At 47.4% G+C, this 21,490-nt stretch overlaps 1 protein-coding gene across 1 annotated transcript in view; it reads right to left on the bottom strand.

Annotated features, from left to right (window-relative positions):
- LOC147602925 (uncharacterized) overlaps nucleotides 1-21,490 on the bottom strand; it is a 78,684-nt gene that overhangs the window by 7,171 nt on the left and 50,023 nt on the right. The gene's annotated exons all lie outside the window — the stretch shown is intronic.

Genomic DNA, 21,490 nt, shown 5'->3' with positions numbered 1-21,490 from the left:
TTGTGATATTGTGACCCATGGATCTTTGTGCTTATGGTTGTATGGCCGATGTCCAATCGGATATCTTCATTGGGATCCTAGTAAGTGGGAGTGGATCGATGCAGCCAATCCTATGAAGAGTCAGCCTTTTTTCAGCTACATTGTCCATGATGCCAGGCTCTATCTACTTGGACAAGTTCAGAGGACCCCTACACTCAGCCCCACTCGGAGAGCTATGCCATCACCCCATTGATTCAAAAAAGAGATTTTCGCACATACTTTGGCACTCATAAAGGAGGAGCCAGACTCCCACTTCTTTTGGTTATTCTTATATGGTGGCCTTCCCATTAATCAATGGAGGGCTATTTTTGGATTAGACCCCACCTGCCCAAACTGCTGAAGAAGGAACCAAATCTCCCACTTCTTTTGATTATTCTTACATGGTGGCCTTCCCATTAATCAATGGAGGGCAATTTTTGGATTAGACCTCACCTGCCCCAAATGCCCGGTAGCTTCTAAGATAGTGCAATGTTACATATGGGGGTATATAGCTGCTTAGAGGATCAGCTTGTGTGCAGATTGAGGAGAGATACCATTTATGTTACTCTTGGTGCTATTGCGTAGCTCACTCAGATTGATCCATATTTTTTAAGGGCAGGGATATGGACACCGCCATAATGATATGCAGAGGTGTGGCCCAACGCTGCATGCTATTGGATATTCCTTATACACACTATAGACCACCTCTGCAGTGAATTGATACTAATTGGGAGCTCATTGCCAGTATCACAGCTTGGCAAATTTGCAGGATCAGATGCACAGAGGCTGTTAGGGTATTTAGATATACGACACTCAGAGCATTTGTACTATATGTGGAGATATTATTCACTCTTATCGCCACATGGGCTCGTATATAGGGACCATTGTAGGCACCAAGGGTGCCCACATGGACTGTCCACCCTACACGGACTGTCCACTGCAACAGTGTCACACCGTCACAGTAAGTCAATGGAGGCGCCAAGCATTGGGATCATCCGCAGCATTGAAGGCTCCAACGGCACTGACGCACCGACGGGACACTCTGGCTAGGCTGCCACCTCATGGCATCCACCAAAGATAGGAGATGCCACTGACTGGACTTTAGGCATATATGGTCCCTCGACTCATCCTGAAGGATGCCCGACATCCTTCATTCTTCATCTCTCACTCATCTTCTTGGAGGACATCCTTTTTATCCTTATCCCAGGAGGACATCCTTTTCATCCCTTCTTGGACGACATCCTTATTCCATCTTGGAGGACATATTTTTGATCCCATCTTGAGGACATCCTTATCTCACCTTGGAGGACATCCTTGATACCACTTGTACCCTGTGTTTTGTCTTCAGCTTGAGCTGTATCATCCTCTTCGCTGTGACCTTTGCTGAGTGTGCACGGTACAACGAAGGACATGTATCAGTGTTCTTTGAGTAGTGCAAGTGTTCTCGTTCCTTCCGCAGTCTCGTCTCTTCTTGTGTTGTGTTCCACTACATAGTGTCTTCTGTGTTGCGCTGTGAGCATCGAGGACTCTGGACATACTTTCCAGAGGAGAAGAGCCACCACGTAGTGTGCCGGGCAACCAACCTGCCATAGGTACACTGAAATTTGGCACGCCCGGTGGGACTCTCGAAATTGGGAGTCTTGATAGCTCACCCTTTCCTCTGCATTGCGTCCTCTTTCCGCGTTGCGGCCTCTCTGCATGCCCAATACATGCTCCCGTGGTAGTCCGATCAGCCCATTCAAAAATCCTCTCTCAAATACGCTGCATAGTCGGAAGAGGTTTAGCTACGTAGCACCCACGGAACCTCCTCCACCTCCTCCTATGGCAGCTAACCTTGGTAACCCCACCCTTGGCAACACAGAAGGCCAAGCCAACCCTCCTCGTCCAACCAATCCTCCTGGTGCAGAACCCCTTTCATGGTGTTGGGCTGAGTCAACATCAAGCTTCCCACCTTCAAAGGATCATCCACTAAGGATGTGGATGACCACATCCAACCGTTCATCTCCATTTGTAAGAGCCAAGGTCTTGAGCGGGAGGATGCCTTCTTGGTGAACTTCCCGTCTGCTCTCTAAGGTTCTCCAAACAAGTGGTTCAGTCAATTCCAAATCGACCACTTTGCAGATTGGACCACTCTAAAGGACACCTTTCTCTGGACCTTCTGTCCTGGTAACTATGAGGACCGCATTCTCCAAGAGCTAGGGAAGCTTCAACTGCTACCAGGGGAGTGTCGGAACTCATGACACGGACCACAGTGGTGGTGGCCCGCTTACCAACGTACCCTAGCAACTTCATGGTGCGTTAGTGGGGTGACACAAGCCTTACCCAGGTCCACCCAGCAGAAGATTCATGTTGGAATTCTAGGAGCTAGCCTCCCAACTTGAAAATGCACGACTCATGTTTGAGCGTGATGTCAGCATTGTACATCCAACAATGACACAGTCGGATGACCTTGTGGTTCAGTTGAAACGGGAGTTGGAGGCACTCAAAGTGAGCCAGAAACCTCCTAGCAAGGAAAGTACCTTGCTCCAACTCAAAAGGGAGATTAAGAATTGAAGACCCAACACAAAGCCAAGAAGGGGCTATGGTGTGCTATATGCCAATCACTTGGACACACCATGCAAGAATGCCCAAAAAAGTACTACTCCTTTTGTGAAAAACGAGGACATGAAGATAAATATTGCTACTACCTCAAGGGGTTCTGTCAACTCCATCAACCACACACTCCTCATTCTGCCTCGGCAGTCCCCAACCTTGCCCATTATGCTATAGCTACCATTTCCATTCCACAACCCTTCCATGCTGCTACACCTACTCCTTGCCCACCAACTTCCCACGTGACCTACCTTCCCACGTGACCTACCTTCCACCACTCATCCCTAATCCTCCTGCACCAACCACCATGGCAACAGCCCCCATGAACCGTCCTATTTGCTTTCCCCAACCTAATCGTCCCGTCCTTTGCTATAGATGTGGGGAATACGATCATTACCAAAGTCGTTGCCCCCTTCTTGAAGGTGCTCCGCCCTACCGGCATTGTCCGGAATCCAAGGATCATTATACCTGGGATTGCCCCAAGCAAAAGGCATCCACATCCTCAGACTTCACATTTCCAACCCCAACCCCACTTAGTCTCTGTAGAACATCCTCCGTCCACTTGCCAACCTTCATGTCCCAATCTTGGAGTGTCCATCACATCCCCCACACCTACCCATGAGGATCCACCATCCACCACCGTGGTCACCAGATCACAAAAGAAGGCCATGCCTAAAGAGCAACAAGGGGATGAGCCAGATGATAAAACTCTGCCAGTCCCCCGTACAGTCATAGATCAGTCCTTGCAGGCCTTCAAGGACCTCCACAACCAACCTTCCGTGTCGGACAAAGCACCTACTCCCTCTCTTCCACATTCCAAACCATAGCTTACATCTTTCTCTATGGAGGATCTACTCAAGGGAAATACCATGTCAGTGAACCTCTTTGATCTGCTCTAGATTAGCCCCAGTGTCACCGACAATGCCTTAGTACGCTACTGGAGCAACTCAATGGTACGACCACCAATTTTAGTGGTGGGCAGTATAGCGGGTTTCACCTTTCCTCTGGTGTTACCGATTGCATGGGTATTAGCCGTACCAATCCCTCCCTTACAGACTACCAATTCCCCTCCCTCTTTGTGGAGATTCATGGTACCCCACTATTTGGGGCAATTGTTGATGGTGGCTTTGGGGTAAACCTCATGCCATAATTCACACTCCATGCAGTAGGCTTCAAGGTGATGCGGCCAGCCAACTTCTGTGTTCGGATGGCCGACCAATGGGACGTGACCCCTATTGGGCTAGTAGAAGGTGTCACTGTAGTAATCCAAGGGATTCTATTCTTACTCGACTTTGTGGTGATCCGGCTTCCTGAAGTCAAAGGAGCCTACTCTTTACTCATTGGTCATCCATAGCTTAGGAGTACAGGTGTTCTACATGATTGGGGTTCCGACCGATTGTGGATTCCTCAAGAGCATAGCCCATACGAGCTCAAATTGGAGGAAGGTATGGCCTAAAGGGTCCATGGTGCCACAGTATCCCCAACTTCTTCTCCCACGTCTCAACTTCTCGCTTCTTGCCTACGACAGAAGAAGGCCTTGTTCCCCTGCTGATGAGTCAGAACTACTTGACGGGCTCTAGGCCGCGGAAGGCCTAACATCCTACATGGTGGACATCACGGAGGTACCACACGTTCCACTAAGCTCTCTTCTAAGCACTATGAGCCTTTAGGCCTAGGAGAACCAGTCAACGGGTCACCACAGAGGACGTAAGATGGCCAAACCTCTCCCCAGCAAGGTGGAAACGCCTCCAATAACAACTCCAACGACTAACCCACTGACCCCAGAGAGAACCCCACCACAGGTGTCTAAGGATACACCAACTTTCCTAGTGAGGGAGTGTCCTAAGTCTTGGATGGAAGATCACTATGACACCTTTCCAATTTACCACCAGCCCGCCCACAACCTCGACCTCCTCTCTCCAAAGCAGCTGAGACAAGGGAACCACTCAACCTTCCATCTTGCCAAGACCCTGTCTAGGAATTCAATCTCAGCACTTCCGAGGAGCCTCATCCCATCCTCTTAGCTTCTTCGCTGTGGGACCACCCAGCCCTCCTTGACCAAGCTGCCGCCTTCTTCCAATCCTATAATGATGTCTTCGCATGGATATACAAGGACTTGGAAGGTGTTCCAGCTGCCATTGGTGTCCACACTATTCCCCTCCAGGAGGGCACTCTACCCATTTGTGGGCGCGCCTACAAGCTCAACCCAAAGTATGTAGAGGCCATCAAGGTGGAGCTGGAAAAGATGGAGGACACCCAAATCATTTCCCCAGTGGAACACTCTAAATGGCTTTCCTCTATGGTGATCTTGCCCAAGAAAAAAACCAACAAGATCCGTGTCTGTGTGGACTTCCGGTCTCTGAACAAAGCCACTATCAAGGATGGATTTCCCCTTCCATTCATGGATCGGGTTTTAGAGGATGTCACTAGACATGCCCTGTACAGCTTAAGGGATGGGTTTAGTGGATATAACTATTTGGCCCTCCTAGCTCTATTTCACATGATGAAACCCGTACCTGGACACTAGACAGGTGGAAGAAGACATGGGGACAGGGTCCATAAGTTTTTTTTTCCTAGAAAGAGACTTCTATTAAGTATGAAAAAGACATACAACAATCATAACTATAAGCCGGAAAAGAATAGAATCACCCCAATATGTAAGGTGATTTCAACCATTGAGGAGCATCATGATGCCATGAAAGACCTGTGGGACTAGAGGAAAAGGAAATGCCATGGTCCCACTCTCGCATAAATATAACGTGCTTTGCTTGCGCAAACCGAGAGGACCCCTGAATACGAGCCATAGTAGCCATAAGAGTATGGATGATATCACCCCATATAGTACTAATGCACTGAGACCCAAAAATCTGGACACTCTCAATAGCCTCCGTGCATCTAGCTCTCTAGATTTGCCATGCTGTAATACTGGCAACAATCTCCCAACTGGTGTCAATCCTCTGTCTGGGGGGAGTATAACCAGAGTGAGGGACATCCTGCGATAAACCATGCTGGGCAATACCTCTAAGAATGAAAATAGCAGTCTGTACCACTTCCCTCATAAAAAGCTGTAGACTGGACTGGGAGAGCCAAGCAACTGTCCCCCAAGTCACATGCATGGCTCGGCCACTCAATTTGTGCATAAGTTGGGCTACAGAACCCCAAATCTCCTGTGCAATGCTGCATCCCCATAAACAATGTTGTACAGTCTCAGAATCTTCCGCACAACTAGGGCAGGAAGGTGCTATGATCTCCACTGATTGGTGGGGAGACCACCATGTAAGAATAACCAAAAGAAATGAGAGACCTGGCTCCTTCTGTATGAGTGCCAAAGTCTGTCGATATCTACGCTGTATCATTGGAGAAATATCATAGCTCTCCCAATGAGGCCTGAGAGTAGGGATTCTATGCATCTGTCGAGTGAGGAAAAATCTGGCATTCCGGACAGTGGAACTTGGAAGATGCCTCCTGAATATGAGAGGATATCTTATCGACCTGCTCTGTAGAAGAACCACTATCCTCCTCTGAAAGAGAGGAGAGAAAATCTGCAATAATAGCATCAGCATGTAACAGCACAAAAGAAGGAAGAATTTGGGTAGAGGCAATAGGTATCTGTGAAGAGGACACCTGTGTACTGTGAGTAGGGGAAGAGAAGAGAATCCCCGAGAGGGGAGAATGGTGATCTCCAGAAGCCATCACCTCCTAGAAAAAAAAAAACACAGCTCTGTAGGAAGAAAAACGCAGCACTTGAGGCAGTCCCGAGTGAAAACGCAGCTCCACAGGACAAAACACAGGTTACTAATGAAAAGGCGCAGCAAGTGAACAACTATATGCTGTAAACAGTCAACAGCAACATGGGAAAAGAAACATAGGTCGCTGTAGATGTTTCCCACTCTGATACCATGAAAGAATGGGTACTATGCAATGATACCCACAAAGAAATGCTACAAGAACTGTACAACATTGTGTATGGACAGCAAGCATAAAGTCTCAAAAGAGAAGATCACTGCTGAATATCACTAGAAAAGGTTGCACATGATGTGGAGTAGCACAAGGGAGGTCCCGTAGGTGCTGCCTATCATAGCAGAAGCTGAAACTAGATCTAAGAGTGAGGCTAAGCCTCGCCACCTTTATATAGGTGGGAGAGGAGCTGATCGGCCAGTAGAAAATCAGAGGACTTGCCAACAATGCAAAAAAATCTGAAATGATGCCTAAAAATAGGCAAAAAATATGTAGTGCCTAGATGAATATGCAGGGCTTCATATGGAGCAAGATACAAGCATTTGGGGATGAAATAATTTCCAACAGGTTCACCTTGGACAATGATTGCTTTTAAAACATTCTTCATGATACACCAAAAAAAAAAAACCAAGAAAAGTTTTTTCATTGATCATAAAGAACCATTTTCAAAAGCAAACTAGAAAGACTGTGGCCGACCAGCAGCCCAAGGTGGTATATATACCACCCTTTCCCCCCACACCATTTAGTAGCCGATCTCTTGTATATAGTAGAGTTTATACAACTTTCTCTCTCCTACAGTTCAGCATTTCTGTTCTCAGAGGTGTTTGTCTCATTTCCGCTGCCCATTCTGACAGGGTATCAGAGCCTCAGGTGGCTTGAAGCTTGGAGGCAGTGAGAGCTGAAGGGTTTACTACTTTTAGGTGCTGATTGGAGAATTTCTGGGCTGTTCGGGACGTGGAGAAGCACGTAGAAGGCAGCCATCATTGTTGGTCAACCACGTTGCATAGCAGTTGCAGCCTCTTCTTCATTTTTTTTCCCACTCACCCTCCCTTCACAAGACCTTGTGAACCCCCGAGATGGCTGAGAAGCATGTGAAGATTCCCACCCTCCAACATTCCCGGTGGATCAACAGTTGGACGGGAGCAAACTATGGCATCTGGAAGGTAATGATGGAGTTTGTCTTAGAGTCTTATGATTTGGCTGATTTCATTGTGGTTGGAGTTCCAAGGCCAGAGTTGGAGGAGGAGGAGTTTTCACTATCTACTAGGAAAGAACGGGAGGCTCGGGCACAGTTGTGGGATCTTGTCAATGCCCGTGTGCGTTCTTTCATCTTCCTTAACTACACACCCCAAGTGATCAATCACATCATACTTATGACACTGGCCCGAGGGATTTGGCAAAACTTGGCTTCTTTGTACAATATAGGATTTTCTTGAAATTGCACATGTGAGTGATGAATCGTGCAAAGTCTTCGACAATGCGAGAGCACATCAACAAACTGTAGGCTCTTCTGCAGAGGTTCTTCAGGCTGGGAAGGAGATATCGTCAAAGGATATGGAAATCACCTTGCTGTCTCATCTTACCCCTTAGTACTCAGCTTTCTATTCTTCGTTGATCACTAGTGGGAGGCTCAGAAACATTACATGGGAGGAGCTTGTGCCGAGCGGTTTACGAACCAAACCCTCCAAAAGGCGGAGGTTCTGAGGCTTTAACTGGCTAGCGGTCGAAAGGCCGTAACAACAACAATAATAAGGGCAAAGGGAAGTCTTCACAGGCGAAGTCTTCTCAGCAGGAGCCCAACTTAGAGCTTTGAAGGCCGAGCGTACCTGTAACCATTGTGGCCAAAGGGGTCACTATTGGAGGAAATGTCCTCAACGGAGCACTGAGAAAGGTATTGATTCCTCAACTACAGCTGCGAAGATTCTAGCTTTTGTGCACTTGGAGATTATGGACACTGGAGCTTCATCTTCTTCAAGTAGGGAGACAGTTGGTCTCACCACTAGGGATACTCCGGAGTGGATTCTCGACAGACATGATCTTCCACGGCAGACAGGTCACATCTTTATTGGTGACAAATCCACTATCCTGATTCACAGTGAGAGCAAGTTGGAAATTATTCCCCATGGCAGAGGGAGGAAGCATTCCTCCCAGGTTCTTTTTGTCCCATCTCTTGGCTTTCATCTTTTGTCAGTGTATGAGGTTTACAAGAATGGCATATGGGTGGAGTTTGATGAGCATTTTGTTGCTCTCCGGGAAAAAGAAACAGGCCAGCTTGTTTGGGAAGGCGGGGTGGAGAATGGGATTTACAAACTCTCAGCACTCTCTTCTCTGACAGGTACTCAGCTTAGTGATTTGTGGCATTCTTGTTTTGGCCACTTGAATGTGGACACGCTACGGCGGGCTTTCCGTGACCAAATGGTGGATGGCTTGCCAGATATTGGCAGCAGGGACATTGCAGTTCTTGTGTTCATGATAAAACTCAGTCAGAGGAGCCTTTACAGGTGAACTATGCATTGATGTCTCGGAACAAAGAACCTACTTCAGTTAAGGAAGCTCTTTCCTCCCAGGAGACTTGGAGAAAAGCCATGCAAGTGGAGCTTGAAGCCATAGAGAAGAATAACACTTGGGAGTTGGTTCCGAGGCCGTTAATACGGTTAGTCATTGGTGTCAAGTGGGTCTAAAGACCAAGTATACGTCTGATGGGTCAGTGGACAAGAACAAGGCCAGACTTGTGGCTAAGGGCTTTGCTCAACGACTTGGCATCGACTATGAGGACACTTTTGCACCGACAACTAGGATGACCACGATTCAGACAGTTCTTGCCCTTGCCTCTTCTCAGCAGTGGCCAGTGTATTAGATGGATGTAAAATCTGCGTTTTTTTATTTATTTTTAGAAAGGAGACTTCTATTAAGTATGAAAAATTTTTACAAAATGGAGATTTCACACCAAAAAAGGTGGAGATCTCAACCAATCAGGAGCCCTGTGCTGCCAATAGGGTCCCGAATGAGAGGACGTGAAAAAGATACCAATGTCCCACTCTCTCATAAACTGCCCGCGCTTCCTCTCCGCAGCCCTCGAAGATCCCTGGATTCTGGCCCAGGTAGCCATGATGGTGTGAATAATATCACTCCAAATCCTGCAAAGACACTGAGAAACAAGAATGGGAGTACCCTCAATGGCCTCGGTGCATCTAGCCTTCCAGATATTCCAGGCTGAGATGCAAGAAATAATCTCCCAAGAAATGTCTAACCTCTGTGCCGGAGGGACAAAGTGTGAAAGTGGCAAATCCTGAAGACAACACTGCCGAGAGCAACTCCTTGCCTAACCATAATGGCCAAGCTCTTGTCAGTCCCCTCGAATCTCAGTTGAGGCCCAGACTGTGTCAACCAAATGATAGAACCAAAGGAAATGATAGCATCCCTCTTAATCCTACCAAAGAGGTGTGCAATCGCCGACCAAACCCTCTGTGCTTCCCTGCATTCCCATAAACAATGGTAAACTGACTCCGAAGCTCCTGCACATCTAGGGCATGCTGGGCAAGCACCAGTAACTGACCTCCACTGATTGGTGGCCAGACCACCATGAAGAGAAACCGAGATAAAGGAGGAAATCTGTGGCTTCCTATAAGAATGCCACAATCTCCACCAAAAAACCCTCTGAATGTCAGTCGAAATGCCATAAGATTCCCAATGGGGTCTAAGAGTAGGGACACTCTGAATGTGTTCCAAGATAAGATGTCTGGCATTCCACACCGTATAACTGAAAAAAGGCATGCTTTTCAAGGGGTTACAAGTATCCTTCCACACCCACTGGGGTCCCAATGCAAATGTCTGATAGGGTAGCCACCATACAACCAAAGGCTAGCACTCTCTGTGATCATCCCTTGGGGGGGGGGGGGGGGGTCGGGGGGGTCAACAAAGACGTGCTTCCCCAACCTGCCAGCAACTCTGAGTGGATGAATCTGGGGGCCCTCAACAAGGACCTGCACATCACATTTCTCCAACTGCCATCCATCCTGTACAGGAAAAAAGACCGGTACATCATCCTCCCTAGGCGAGGGGAGACCCATAACCTGAAGAGGAACACCTGTCCCAGAAAAAACCCCAAACCAAGAATGATGACGGTCTTCCAAGAAGAAAGATCTAGTAATCTAGTGGTTGGGAATGGCTGCATCAATCTGTGCAATCCTCCGACTAGAGCCTCTCAAATGCTATGTGAGATCCAATCTCTGTACCTCGGTGAGGCTCTGAAACCTCTTCCAAGCCAACACTGTAGGGCAAAGGGTCTCCCAGCCAGCCCAAAGAATATGCATAGCTGCCCCAAGAGGCCTACCATGCACATCTAAGATCAAGTCATTCCACAAAATGGGCTGTCGGTTAACTTCCTCCGCTGAACATGGGGGGATGTGTACCAAAAAACTCCTCAGGCAATCCCAGGCCCGTAGGAGGGACCTAACCAAGGGGGATGAAGGGGAGCGGTGAACTGCATCATCTGAAAAAATAAAGCGTGAGCTGAGAGTCCAGTCACCTCCGTGAACAGGGACACACTTCGTGATCTGCTGCATGAGAAAGTCCTTCCACGGCTCAGTGCCTGGAAGAAAGCCCCTAACAACCAGCTTACACAGCAAAGTCTTACATTGCACCTCAAGGTCAATGATATTCAATCCCCCTTTCTGCTTAGGCCTGCTAATGGTTTCCCAAGCAACTCTAGCCCTGGTGTGTGCATTTCCATCAAGCCCTGACCAAAGAAAGTTCCGAATAAGGCGACGAAGCTGGCCAATGCAACCCTTATGAAAAATCCAGCACGAAGCGATAAACCAAGTCGTGGCTAGCAAAACTTGGTTAACCACCACAGCTCTAGAGACCAAGTCGAGTTTCCTCCTACTCTAGTGATGAAGTTTGATTTTAATGCTTAAGAGCACTGGAGCAAATTGTTGTGCAGGGGAGATGTCAACGCCCACCTAACAACCAAGGTATCTGGCAGAGCATCCTCTCTCAATCCAAGTAAAACCAACATCTGTACCCCAATCTACAAGAGGAGAATCACTGATCCAAAAACCAACTGACTTATGCCAATTGATAGTAGCTCCTACTGCCAAACAAAAGGCGTCCAAGGCTGTCCGGAAAGCACAAAAACAAGCATGTGAAGCCTCAAGGAACAACGCCGTATCATCTGCTAACTCAGAGTCCAATAACTCTTCCTCCGTACATAAAGGCAGCATGAGATCCACAACACCAGGGGCAGCCCGAAGAAACCTGCTCATAGCCTCAGCTACAATGAGGTACAGTAAAGGGACGAGGGGACATCCCTGCCTCACTGAACGGGAAATCTGAAAACGCTCACCGTGCCCCCGATAGGCTAAAACAGTGCTATGAGCCTCCCTGTATAGGCAAGACACACCTCTGATCCAGTTTTGGGAAAACCCCATGTGTGCCATAGTGCCCTCCAAAAAATCCCAATCCACTCTATCATAAGCTTTTTCAAAATCAAGCAAAAGAATGGCAAGAGGCTGCTGACTAGACTTTGCCCACTCGACAGCTTTCCAAAAAGAAAAGATGTTATCAAATATACTCCTTCCTTGGAGGAACCCATTCTTGGTATCATGGATAGTCCTTTGGAGAATCGGCTGCAACCTTATACTCAAGGCTTTAGCTAAGATTTTATATGCAGATCCAAGGAGGGTGATGGGCCTCCATTGCTTGATGTTAGTCTTGTCCCCACTCTTGGGGATAAGGTGAATCAGCCCCTCCGTGAGGTATGGAGGCATCATACCCGACAACCACATTTCCTGAAGGGCAACAATGATAGCATCTCCAATATGATCCCAAAAAAGAATAAAGAAGGCGGGAGAAAGACCATTATCCCCTGGGCATGAACCACTGCAAAGAGCATGCAGTGCGTGAAGGAATTCATCCTTCGAGAAAGGGGCATCCAGGGAAGAACACATAGCATCTGAAATGAGCCTGGGCATGCACTCTCAAACTTTCTGCCGTGCCACATCTCTCTGAGGGGAGGGCACCTCTGCAGTCAACAAAGACCGATAAAATTCTGAACCAATACCCCTCACCTTATCAGGATCAATCTGAACCTCACCCTGTACCTCACAGAATCCCTGCTATGGGAAGGCCTGTGCACTGAAAAAAACTCTTTGTTGCATCTGCCACCCATCTGAGTCCAAAAAACCTCGTTCGCATGAAAGGCGAACTCAGCCCTCTTGTCCATGGCCAACTGCAGCTCTTGTCAAACTGTGGTCAAGAGGTCTGTAATCCAAGTCGCATGTGGATGCATTTCATGTTCCCTCTGAAGAGCAGCAATCCTACGCCTAATAGCTCTCTCCTTGTCCAGAGCCTCCTTCTTCTTAGACAAGGCAATGCTATGATAATGATGGCTGGTCCTCTCAAGAGCTAGCGCAATATTATGACGAGGATCAGGACCGTCACAAGATCTCCATATCTCTTTGATCTCAAGGGAGATGTCAGCATCTAGATAAAGAGAGTCAGGGATACGGATACGGGGAGAGGCCGAGCAAGCCCCAAGCTCCCTGAGACACAAAACGACGGGGAAATGATCGGATTTGGTGGTGCCACGCATAATAGCAATGGTGCCTCCTCTGTCCAAGGACCAATCATCCACATAAAACCTGTCCAGACGTGCAAAGATGCTCTCATCCCCGCTCCTGCGGTTGTGCCAAGAGAAAGATAAGGAATTTGGCCTTCTCTGGAGGTCATTCTCAGTCCAGCAATCCCTGCTAAAAAAGGAAAGCGTTGATACATGTAAATGTGTAGTTCATTAAATGCACTAATGTAGTCACTAATGATAGGCACATGTAGATACACACGAGGTAGTGATGAAGGGATGATCATCATGAAGGCTAGGTTTAAAAAGAGAGAGAGAAGAAAAAAAGAAGGGAGTAGTAGAGAGGAGAGAGGGGGGGGAGGCTATATGTGAGATGTATTGGTGGACCCTCCAAAAGGCAATGTGTAAATAGGAGAAAAGGGTAGAATACATGATATGGTAAATCCCAAGTGGACAAAGACAGCGTGGCAACCAAGAGGATAAGAACATGTGCCCTAATCGGAATTAGAAACATCATGGACGAGTATGGGAGACAGGCACACAACTTTCTAGAGATAGTTAAGGTGGCAACGGGGATAAGAGGGAAGATTTCAAAATTCTCCCAGTGACGGTGGCTAGAGAACACCAGAAAGAGGGGAGAGGGTGGAAAAAGCTAGGGGAAGAAAAGAACAGGGGGATGGACGTTTTCCTGGGTGGCGCAATACAGGTGTAAAAGGGGTTTTTGGTACGGGGTGATTCGGTTTGTCGGCAGGAAGAAGCAAGAGATGGGGAATGAACGATGTTTTTTTGGGACAGAAGTGTGAGATTATTCACTGAATTGGAACGGCACTTGATGTGCATGAGGAAGGTGTGTGCGGGTGTTCTCATCGACGGATGTTCTCTACAATCAATGTTTCAGGAGGAAGTGGAGAAGAGGGGATACGTGCGAAATAGGAATCAGAACGTTGCTGGAGTTGGTTTTTTTGGAGAGGGTGCATCTATGAGTTACCAGCGGCCTTCAGGGAGGGGAAGAGTTGAAGAAGGTGCTTACGTGTGAGAGTTTGTGATGAGCAGCGGCCTAAGGGAATTGGCTGATTGTGCTCTTGAATGTGAATGAGGTGGAGGGTGTCATGATATGTCTCTTCCTATTGGAAGTCCTGTTCTGAAAAATTGTTGCATGAAGTCTTGACAACAGTACTTGATTCGTAGACCATCTGTGGAGGGTTGACTAGTTCTATCAAAGCCAAACATGTTACTTGTCTAGGAAAAGGAATGGAACTCTGTATAGCAGGTTTAGAAGGAGTTTGGATTATGAGGGTTCTGACTGCATCTGTTTTTCTTGAGTATAGTTCATGATTTGTTTGACTAGAGTGCAGCATGCCATGTTCATTGAGGGTTTGTAAATCCAGTGAGCCTGCCTGTTGAGTCCCCATTCCACCATCTTTTCTGGTATCAGCGTGAACCTCTCTCATGAGGCTCGCTCCAAAGGGTGTAAACCCCCTTCGCGTCCACCCTTCTTGTCAGAAGGTTGCTCAACCATATTAGAATCTCCTCCCACTATCCAATGATCAACGTGGGGAATGACATTTGTAATGGTGTCCCAAAAGGCCACCCTTTCACCTCTCATGTTAGGTGCATAGATATTCAAGATTCCCAATTTCTGACCCTCATGCATGATCAAGATCCACTGCGCTCTAGCAAGGATGATAACACCGTGCCCAATAACATGAGGTATAATATATGCTGCCACTGAAATACAAACACCCCCTCTAGTCCCAACTGCCGAGGACCAGAAGGTGTGGCCAGAAAGCATCTTACTAGTTTTGCCACACTGAGATCTATCCAATTTGTGTTCGTGCAACAAAAGCACATCCATAGGCCTGTTGGAAATAAGTGCACACTATGTGTACTATTTCTCTAGTCTAGTTTCAGTCTTTGTGTCTTGAGTCTAGTGCCATGTGGCACCTCTACATTTATCCCATAAGTGAGTCTACTCAATCTTGTACTTCTCACCTATAAATTGTAGGTGTCACATCAATGAATGTATCAATCTTGTGTCTTGTCTACACTCATCTCAAGGTAACTCTTTGTCTTTCATTTGTTCTTGTTTCATTTCTAGTTTTGCTCTTGCTTTCATATTTTCTACATGGTATCAGAGCAAGGTTTGCTCCTCTAGTCTTGCCACTACCCTGCCCTGCTGCCCGCCATTCTCCCGGAGCTGCTCCCATTTCTGCCCCGCCATTTGCTGCGCAAGCCTCTACATCTGCTGCCCCCCCTTTCTATACCTCTTCATCAAGATTGGACCTGCGCAGCTGCTCTGGAAGACGCCGTTCTGCTGCCTATCTGCGCAAATTTCTGTCCGCCATCTTCTGCGCTGTATCTGCCCCGACATCTGCTCCTGCTCCTGGCCCCCGTGCTGCTCCTGAAATTCTGCGCCACCTTCTTCAACAGGCTGCACTTCTCCAGGAGCTGCCCGAGGTTCTGCAACAAATTCTCCACCTCTGCTCGCTCTCCGGTCTCTCTGGGTATCGTGGCCCTGTACTACATCTCTCTCTATTTGCAAAAAAAAATCTCTGTTCGCAGCTCTCTCTCTCTCTCTCGGGTTACCCCTGAAAGGGTGGAAGACCTGAGGGAAAAACCAAAGTGGATTATCCTTTGTATGCTTCAATATTTTCAGTTCTATTTTTTTTTTCAAAATTAATTCAAAACTGAACTCTATCTTGTAAGGGAATAGACACTGCCCTTGCCTCATTAGCAAGAGGTAAGACCTTCCCACATGGCATCTTCTACCCATTCTCTCATGTCTGTCGACAAATTCAATGGGTCCAACTTTCATACTTGGCAAATCAAAATCAAGTGCCATCTTATGAAAGAAGGCCTGTGGGATGTTGTTCATCATACTCCCGAAGATTCCGACATTGAGCAAGTTATCACTTATGCTCCCACTGCCAAGAATGACAAAGCCTATGCTATTATCTTGCTCGGTCTTGGAGATGATTACATTCATCACATCTCCGACATACAGTCTGCTTCTCGAGCATGGATCACTTTGGATACCCTTTTTGGACCCCGCTCTAAAAACTCTAAGATTGCACTTATGATCTCATTCTTTGATCTATATATGCAGGAGGGAGCTACTATAGCCTCTCATGTCAATTATTTTCGCAGTCTTATGGTTCAGCTTGCATCAGTGAAGTCCCCCATCTCCGAAGATATTGCTATTGCTGTGCTTCTCAAAAGCTTACCTGACACCTATGCTACTCTTGTCACTACCTTCAAGTATCACAATAATCCTACTCTTGAAGGTATCATCAATGCTCTCCAAGCAGAGGAAAGAACAAAACAACAAAAGGTAACCGACACTGCATTTTTAGCAAAGAAAGGAGGTTCTAAGGTAAGAAAGCCTTGAACCCATTGTGGAAAAACTAATCATATGGAGAAGGACTGCTTCAAGGCTCATCCATGCACCATTTGTGGCCGTGATAATCACCGGGAGAAGGACTGCTACTCTAAAACCTCTACCATCAGCCCCTGCATCTACCTCAGCCAATGTTGCTGCAGCATCTACATCAGCAGATCTTGCTGTTCATTCCTCACATGATGAGGAATGGGCTTTTTGATTACTTCACCTTTCTTGTCTACCACTTTGACCACCGATGATGTAGGTCAAGGGGTTCTAGTGTCTTACTCATTATGCTTTTTGACCTCTCTCTTGTCCCTACCCAAGAGGCAGAGATTGCCCTTGAGGAGGGGATGTCTTCAAGGTCCATCTGTTTGTCTACAGTCAGTCTTCTGTCTATCTAGTCTTGTCGTCTGTCTATCTGTTGTCTGTCTATCTGTCTATCAATCTGACTGTGTCTTGTTTTAGATCCATCTTGTCCCTACCCTTGTGGACCCATATGAGGATATCACTTGAGGAGGGGTGTCTCAGGATCTTTTGTCTCTCAGTCTATCAGTCTTTATGTCTGTCTTCTAGTCTTGTCCATCTTGTCTTCTAGCTTGTCTCTCAATCCTTGTCTAGTCTCTCTGTCTTGGTCTTATCTTTTGTCATGTTATAGTCTTGTCTTTTGTTTCCTCCTAGTGTCCACTTAAGGAGGGTGTTGGAAATAAGTGCACACTAGGTGTACTATTTCTCTAGTCTAGTTTCAGTCTTTGTGTCTTGAGTCTAGTGCCATGTGGCACCTCTACATTTATCCCATAAGTGAGTCTACTCAATCTTGTACTTCTCACCTATAAATTGTAGGTGTCACATCAATGAATGTATCAATCTTGTGTCTTGTCTACACTCATCTCAAGGTAACTCTTTGTCTTTCATTTGTTCTTGTTTCATTTCTAGTTTTGCTCTTGCTTTCATATTTTCTACAAGGCCCTCCTGTAACAGCAGGGTGAAGCTGGTCCTTCAGAAGGCGCTTCCTACCACGGGTGGGAAGCCCTCCAAGGCCCTGAACATTCCATGAGACGATTCTCATGGAAGAGAAGAGGGTTTGACCCCCGATCTAAGAAGACGATGGGCAGCCTGAGGACGCCTCTCATAATGCTGGAGGACGGGAAAATTCACGGGGCAAAGTCCACTGGCATGCCCTTGTCCGAGGCCTTGCACCGTGCCTGCATATGTACGAGAAACTTGTTCGCCCTGCAGGGCATCAAGGGCAATGGCATCATGCTGAAAAATCCTGCAATACATGATCCCCACTGTGCTGAACATCCTGCATATCGCCCCCTCCAAGTAGAGAGGACTCCACAAAGTCATCCTGATCTGAGATATCATCTCTCTGCAAAGATGCATCAGCTGACACATCCCTTTGACCAAAAACATCATTTATCTGTACATGAACTGAAGGAAGCCCTCCCATCAATCGCACCAGGGGGGGCGCGTGAGAGACAGCTCGCCACACCTGGCGGACTGAAGGACGAGAAGGAACCAAGGGCGGTGGTGCCTGAGAGGCCCGCTTACGAGGCCTCCTGCGACCGCGAGCCCGAGGACAATCTCGAGCAAAGTGACCCTGTTGGTGACAAACCCGGCACTGATCGGGTTTACCTGCAATCTCCATACGTTGCTTCAAAGGGCCACAAGGACCCGGAAGCAAAACATAGTCCTCAAAGAGCTCAATGTCACGGGCAAGAACCATGACCCTGGGGATAGCATCCGCCGAGGCAGTGACCACTTGGGAAGATGTCGGCATGGCGTGAAGGGGGGGCACTTGAAGAACAAACCCAAAGGCAGGCCCGATGGCCTCTTAACATAGGCCAATATGCGCAAGGAAGACCTGGGAATCTGAGAGTAATTGGAAAACGGTTCCGATCTTTCTTAACAGGGTCAAAATAGCTGGAGTAGGGAAGAAATAATATCTTCCTCGGGCCCAATGGCAAAGGGCTGCCCTTCAAAACCTCTGAGGCTGCGTCCTCAGAATCAAAATCCACTTGGAAGAAACCTCTTCCAAGCAACCTGACATCTCGAAAGTGTAGAGCGAGGTCGGAGGGCAGAGCTGCCAGGACCCAATCCTCCCGAGCCTGGAGACGGGACGGGTGAGATCCAAAGATTCTGGCAATGAGGGTCGTTTTGGAGTCTTTTTCTATTTCGGCGTAGAGGACCGCGAGCTCGGCTTCGAAAAATACAATGGTTCGCCCGCCGAGGGAGAATGATTAGCCATGATGCTAATCGAGGAAAAAGGCCGACTTGAACCTGGATGAGGAGCAATCCGATCCAAGGGGGAGGCGTTGAGGCGGAGGAAAGGAAAGGAGGGTGGAAAAGGGAAAAGCAAAAAAAAAAAAAAAAAAAAAAAAAAAAGAGAGGAAGCAAGGGGAAAAGGCTGGAAAGGGCGAAGAGGGGCGGGGGACGGGCAGCACGACAGTGCTGCACAGAGGAAAGAGAAGGGCGGGCAGGGGCAGGGGCAGGGGCGGACAGAGTGGAGGGAAAGGCGAAATAGGGCGGGCAAAGGCAAGGAGGGGAGGCGGAGGAGGATGGGGGGCGAAGCAGGGAGAGAAGCGGATGGGCGCAGTAGAGGAGGAGGGAAACGATGGACGAAGGAGGGGGTAGCGAAGGAGGAAGGAAGCGAAGGCAGAGGAACAGAGGTGGAGGCAGAAGGGAGCGATTCACGCAGCGAAGGAGGAAAGAGACGAAAGAGGAAAGAGGGGCGCAGCGATGGAGGAAGGAAGCGAAGGCAGAGGAATAGAGGCGGAGGAAGGATCAGAGGCGGAAGGGAGCAAAACAGGGTTCGGGGAGCTTGCGGTTCATAACCGTTCCTACTTGATATTTGTCTATTTCAAATCTGCGTTTCTGAATGGTGACTTGCAGAAGGACGTGTATGTTGAGCAACTTCCAGGCTTTGAGGTTCCAAGATCAAAAGGTATGGTTTACAAATTTAATGAAGGCCTTGTATAGTCTTAAATACGCTCCCAGGGCTTGGAATTAGAAGATTGATTCTTTCTTTCTTAGAAAGGGTTTCTAGAGATCAGTTGTTGCAGATCCGAACTTGTATCTCTTTCAAGAACGTGGTATGGTCACCTTAATTATCCTCTATATGGATGATCTTATTCTCACTAGCGGTCATGTGGAGCATATAGCTGTGATGAAAGTTGCCTTGTCAAAGGAGTTTGAGATGACGGATTTAGGCTTACTCCATTTCTTTTTGGGATTGGAGATTTGGCATACCTAGAGAGGGTTCTTTGTTTCTCAGCAACGGTATGTTCATGAGTTGTTGGAGGCTTTTGGGATGGAGAACTACAAGCCTATTTCATCTCCGATGGACCCGAATACCAAACTTATAGTACATGATCCTTGTGAGCATGTTGATGCCTCTTTGTATCGAAAGCTTGTTGGTTCATTGATTTGGTTGCTGAACACCAAATTGGACTTGAGTTTTTCAGTGGGGCTGTTCAGCTCATTTATGCAAACACCTTTCAAGACTCATTGGGATGCAGGATTGCGGATCTTGCGGTATCTACAGGGGACGAAGGATCTTGGACTCTTCTATGACACTAGAGGGGGAATGAAGGACCGAGTCAGTCTCCAAGGCTGGAGTGACTTTGATTAGGGAGAAGATCTAGACACGAGGAGATCTAAATCAAGCTACGGATTTACCCTTGGCTCAGGAGCTATTTCTTGGTGTAGCAAGAGGCAGCCAACTATTGCCTTGTCTTCTACTGAGGCAGAGTATCTGGTTGCTTGTGGTGCTTCTTGCAAGGTGGTGTGGCTACAAAGGTTACTTGGCGAGATTGGGTTTCCACAGAAGGAACCCATGGTCATCGAGTGTAATAACGAGAGTTGTATAGCTATTGCTCGGAACCCGGTCTTCCATGCCTTGACCAATACAATATCGCTTTGTTCATGAGAAGATTTTGGCTGGTGACATCTTGCTTATCTTTTGTTCAATGGAGGACAATGCGGCGGACCTCTTCACGAAGCCTCTACCTCTCCTGTCTGTACCATATTACTCAGTAGGGAGTGAGGGCCTTTGTTGTGGGTGTGCCCGCCCGGTTAGGAATGTTCTCCATTTTTCCTCGTTGTCCATATTTTCCCTGTTTTTTTCTGGTCGTGGGGAACTGTTCACTGGCTGACCTGATCTGTTCACTGGCTGACTACTGTTCACTGGCCAACTTGATCCAGGGCTTGATCCAGGGCTGGCCGACTGGTATTTCCCAGTCGTGTGCTGCTGTCGGCCTGTTTCTCTGTGGCCGACCAGCAGCCCAGGGTACCCTTGCCCCCCACACCATTTAGTACCCGATCTCTTGTATATAGTAGAGTTTACACAGTTTTCTCTCTCCTGCAGTTCTGCATTTCTGTTCTCAGAGGTGTTTGTCTCATTTCTGCTGCCCATTCCGACAGAATCTGTGTTTTCCGGCTGCCCTCTAGAAATTCATGTGTTTTGCTTTTAGATGTCGTTAACCTTCACTGTTGCCCTTTGACTGCAGCCCAGATCTGATCCACTTCCAAGATGAATTTGCCTTCCATGTGCTGCAATTTGGCTTCCTAGGAGGGATGCTCTTCCTCAACTATCAGATAGGGATCCAAGCACACTTTTTATAGGAATGATATGCCAATTTGTCCAGTCCTTTTCAGCTTGAAAAATAATGTTATAAACTGGCCACCATGACAATCATCCGCTATCTGCTAGTAAGACAGATAAATTTCCATCCCAGTATCATCCTCCTTGTAGTTGGTGGCAGGGGCAATGTCCATTCCATAGGCAACTGCATCCCAGATAATGAATCAGTCGCTCTAGTGGCACTCCTGGTTGACAAACCCGCTGTGCTACAGCACATCCCAGAAATGGTGGCACCAAGACTTCCATGGAGCATCACATTGCCAACAGCTCTCCAATTGACCCATAGGCTGACCACGCCCAACTACAAGACCTTGATGAGCTGTCAGCCATAGGACATGAGATCTTGTGGGGAAAAAGTATCTTTTCTCAAAGAAACACATTTGAATAGGACATTTCTATGTGGCATGTAGTGAATGCAAATATATATTTATGGTAGATGTTTCTAGCACAAGATAGATTTATTTGCAGAATACATATTACTAGGTCTTTATGGCCTTCAAAAGACTTCTATACTTTCTTGCGAGTCACAGCAAATGGCTTC

This window comes from Cibotium barometz, chromosome 65, assembly GCF_041138505.1.
Source record: "Cibotium barometz isolate CiBa-2024 chromosome 65, ASM4113850v1, whole genome shotgun sequence".
Lineage (NCBI taxonomy): Eukaryota > Viridiplantae > Streptophyta > Polypodiopsida > Cyatheales > Cibotiaceae > Cibotium > Cibotium barometz.
Note: the sequence above shows the minus strand (reverse complement) of the source record. Positions and strands in the feature narration are given on the sequence as shown.